Here is a 5,426-nt window from a genome sequence, read left to right on the forward strand (position 1 = left end):
GATTCAGACGAGCGTGGGAGAAGCGAACAACGTCAGACACGGCCGTACGAAACCGCCGTGTGCACCCACACGCCCAAGGAACACGGGCGTGTACTAAATGTCAGACGCACCCAAATTCAAAATTCGTGAATCACACGGGCTGAAATTGGGGAACACGTGCGTCTTACCTGGCTGTGTGCCAAAAAATCTATAAATACCCTGCATTATTCATTGTCTTCCCCACTCAAAAACCCTAACCCTAGCCGCTGCAATTCCACACAGCCTCCTTGCCACTCCCGTGCGCAGCCTCCAACTCCATTTTTTACTCTCATTCTCCTCTTTCTAGCATTTTTTCACCCTTTTCTCGTTTATTCTTACTAATTTCTAGGGCTATTTATCATAATAATATGAAAATTTTCATGTTCCTTTTTTATTTTTATCATACAAATGTTATATCTAGAATAGTTATTATCTTTCTCATGTTAAAATTCTGACTCATTATATGATTTCTCTACTTTATTTGATTAGTTAGAAGTAAATATTCATGATTAGAACAATATATATACTCATGCCTTTAGTGTTAACATTTTTTCATCCATCACACATATTGCATTCCATGAAATCCGTTGCCATTTTTATGCCATACAATTGATTGCTTTGATTAACTTGTTAGTCTTAGTAGTTGTTGAAATTATGATTGTTATTTACAAATTTACTTTCATCATTCGTCAAAATGAATTAATGGTTTTTGATCGTAGGTACCATGTCGTCTTCATGATGAAAGAAAATCATCGTACCTCCTTTGAAGAAGAGGAATGGAGCGTCATCTTCTGTGGGTCCAACCATGGAAATTCGTCACCCTCTCCTGCAGTTCCCCCGAGGGCCCTAAGAAGAGCTTTTCCAAATAATTCAGGCCCGACCTTTAATTACGGGCTACTGTATCGACTAGGCTGCCATAAAACAAGTTCAATTGGCTAATGCGATTCGGGCCCTCCTAACCACCGACCCTTGGGAGCTGTTCTTTGGGATCATCGAACCAACATACCTCGAGCTCACGATGGAACTATGCTCAACGTTCCATCTTCAGACTGTAATGATAAATTACGATGATCCTGGAAGGGTCCAGTTTCGCCTAGGCGGGTTAGTCTGCCAGCTAAGTGTCCCAGAGTTTGGTGCTGCACTGGGCTTATATACGGAGGAGTTCAAGGAGGAAATGAACTACATGCTCTCACTCGCCACATACATTTCTCTCCCTCGAAGTGCTGGCACACTTTGGCCCCTGGCGCACCCTCCTACAATCCTAGCTGCTCCAAGGCATGAGTTCTCCCACCACCCCTTAGGTAGCTACACGCCATTTTGGCTCACACGATTATAGGGAGGCGAGAGAGCACTAGCGTTGTCAACACTCACGACGCCTACTTCTTATGGTGTATGTCACACGGGTACCTCATCGACCTTGCCTATTTCATCACCCTCGCGATTCAGCACCAAACAGAGCGGCACAGGAAGGGGGTCATCTCCATTGGCCCCTATGTTACTCGGTTGGGTCGACACTTCGAGCTCCTCAGCACCGCGGTCCAAGAATCATCCCTTACTCTCATCGGCCAGATGTCTCCACAAGGCATGATGATGATCGAGAGGCGCTGAGGAACCTACCCTCCCCAATATCGTCTTGCCCAATATACCAATGAGGAAGCCTACGAGGACATTCCTGATGATGTCCCTCCACAGCACGAGGACCTACCGACTCAGCCACCACCACCCTCTCATCCAGTTCATACGGTGGCTTCATATGCTGACATTTCTGAGCGCCTCACTAGACTCGAGCAGCAGTGTTTTCAATGATTTGACAACATTGATGCTACTTTATAGCAGATTTGTTAGCACCTCCACATCCCATCGCCAAACCCACATCGCGAACCATTTAGCGATGAAGATGTTTAAAAACATTTATTTATTATTTTATTTTTTAAATTTTTATTAAAACTACTATTTATTTTTATTATTAGATTTTAGACTTTTATTTTTAATTATCAATTTCAGTTATTTCTTTATGAGTAATTACTCTTCCTAATATCCCCTAAAAAGTTCCTGATTTTATCACAGTTATATAGAGCTCTTAAGCTCATCATCGCATAGGAACTAACAACTCCACTGGGAAAGCTTCTTCACGACTGCCATGTCCTGATCCACCACGACCATAGCTACCACTAGATATAATATTCTTTTGGCACATGACTTATGGACTAATGAACCTCTACGATCGCCAGAGTATCCTCCTCCACTCTCAAACTGATTACTCTCCAAAACTCCAGTTCGAGGAATTCATCATACAAGAAGTTTCACTTCTCTCCCTATCTTATTTTTATACTCTAATATCTATCTTTGTACATTAAGGGCAATGTACATCTTAAGTGTGGGGGGTATTTATTTCATTATTAGAAAAATCCCTAAATGACTACCTTGTTCTCTTGAAAAGCTCTCATATCATATTTAGGATAAATTTTGATTGAATTTTGATTTTTGTTGATATATATTGAATTAAAACATAGGCATTTATGCATTGATTGTTTAAACTTTAAGACATTAGAATCAAGCATGATAAGTTGATTTTTAAGAATTTAAAATCTTAGGTTGTTTCCCAAAAATTTAGGTATTACTTTGAGTTGGAATTCACAAATTTTAAACATAAAAAATCTATAATTTTTGTGAGATTTTTAAGCCTTTTGAGCATCTATTAATTCTTTCATGCTCACTTTTATTATTGCTTTGAGTGCGTCAGTATTGAACTATTATTCTAGAACTTGCTTGATTATGTATGTCGAGACCACACCATTTGATTTGATATGTCAAAATGATTAAGGCACTTAGGATTAACCCACTCATGCCATGAAAAGCCTACCTCCACATTAACCCCTAGTAAACCCCCTTGAGCCTAACAAGCCATTTATTATATTACCCTTATATTAACCCTTAACCCATTATTGTTGAAATCCCCTAAATTAATTTGATCCCTATTTTTGTCGAGATTTAAGTTGAGTAAATTGCTTAGCTATGTCTTGTTTGTAATAAGTTAGTCTATGTTATTTAACTTGTTCTTAAAAAAAAAGAAAACTATGTATACACATTAGCAATTCCATATTCTGATAAGAAGCTCTGTTGTGTGCAAGTGATGATTAACTCTATTTCTAGTTAGGCAATTTTTCAATTCAATCTCGATTCTAACCCTTTCTTTCAGCTTGTGACCACACCCCCTAACCAAGCCTCATTACAACCCTCTAAAGACCTTTTGATTGATGTTTCATCTCAATTTATCAGTGGTGGAGATTTGATTTTCATGCAAGCCTATGGTAATGATTTTTCATTGTTGACAATTGAGTGCTTCATTTATTGTCCTTAAAACACCTCGAGTGATTTGAGTGAATCTTTAGTGAGGATATGAGACTCTGTGATATTCCGAATCAAAGGTAATTACTTAAATGAGGAGAGACACCTATGTTTTCAGGAGAAAATGCTCAGCTTGGAATGTTTGAAACTTTTATGTTTTCTTTTAGTTGAATTTTCAATGTATGATTACCTATGAATGATTTTGAGATATTATCGATAGAAATTATAAGTTGAGAAGAATTTATTTTGATTATGTAAAACCCCTTACCCGTATCCGAGGCCGGGCTAAGGTACGAGGCATTACCAGACAAACATACAAACATTAAACTAAAATACGAGCCATAAAATTTTATTATTATTTCAAAGCGTTCATTCTCTTACACATAGTCCCTTATTTGAGTCTACAGAGCCCAAAACATACTTTAGAAAGGGTTTGGGACTAAACCGAGAACTTACGAAAATCTTGGAAATTTCATGCTTCAAGGCTCCATACGCCCGTGTCCCAAAGTCGTGTTCCATACACGGCTGAGACACATGGTCGTGTCTCTGCCTGTGTGGAATATACCTAGGCTATTTTCCAAGCTTTGGTCAACCTTGATCTCTTACACACTTATACAAAATCAAAAGCATATAACATGGTATTCATTTAATGATTAAACATCCTCAATTAAACCACAAACATAGCATTTGTATGTCATCATACATGTGTCTCTCATACTCATTTTACCTTGTTTATTATAGTACCACTTACACATTTATACCAAGATTATCATCTTACCAAATATCTTCAGCTTAATCATCAAGCATTCATATTTAAAGCTAGATCATATCTTTATAAAATACCATGATTCAGATGAACAGAATAACATGTTTGCCTGAAACATTTCAATTCAATTCCATACCCAACAAGCATTACATTGAGACTAGTCATATATATATATACATGTCATGATACATAACATTCTCTTTTTGTTTTCTTTTAAACACATATCATTTATTTCATTATATCAATATTTCATATACCTAGTTTCCATGTATTCCACATATATTTATTTTCCTCCTCCTCCTCTCCATTCCACATCCTTAATGTATATAGCATTCTTGTAAGTACGATTTCACAATTTACTAATAAATGTTCACATCAAACTGTCCACACGAGTCATAGTCACTTAATTATTTATAATTCGAGATACAGAGCTCCAAATTAAGATCCGTAAATTTCCCCTGAAACTAGACTCACATATCTTTCCACCATAAAATTTTCATAATTTTTGGTTTATTCAATTAGTACAGTTTATTCATTAAAATTTTCTCTATTTCACTTTCTGACAGTTCTGACCTCTCTTCACTAAAAAATAATTATCTCACAGTACAGAACTTGGATAATGTTCTTGTTGATTTATCTTGAAAATAGACTCATTATGGATTTTAAAAATATAATTTTGAGCCTCTAATTATTTTTCTCCAAATTTTTGTGATTTTCCAAAATCAGAACAGGGGATCACGTAATCATTCTGAATCAGTTTCACAAAACCATAAATATCTCAAAATATAGAACTCCTTTGCTTTGTATGTTTATTTTATATGAAAATAGACTCATTAAGCTTTAATATGATTTCTAATTCAATCTCTTATTCAATTTATACTATTTTTGGTGATTTTTCAAAATTACGTCACTGCTACTGTCCAAAACAGTTTTATTGCTAATTCACTCTTTCACACTTTCTTTGTATTAACCTCATTTTAACATACATATCACAAATCATTTTCACCACATTTCATACATCACAAGTATAAGCCCATGATCACAAGGTCACCATAAAATCATCCTCATGTATAACTTACTTGTTTATAACCTTACCACATTCTGGTCACTTAATGAACACATCATTCACATAACCAAGTTCCTGCACTTATTCATCACAAAACTCACAAAGAAATACATAGAGAATCTCCCGTTGAACACTTCGGATCAATCCTCGATACTTGGTGGTTTCAGTACATAGCTCCACCCATCATATAGTTCGGCTCTCTTGTACACATGGTGAACACTTAGTACC

Source organism: Gossypium hirsutum, chromosome A06, assembly GCF_007990345.1.
Source record: "Gossypium hirsutum isolate 1008001.06 chromosome A06, Gossypium_hirsutum_v2.1, whole genome shotgun sequence".
Taxonomy (NCBI): Eukaryota; Viridiplantae; Streptophyta; class Magnoliopsida; order Malvales; family Malvaceae; genus Gossypium; species Gossypium hirsutum.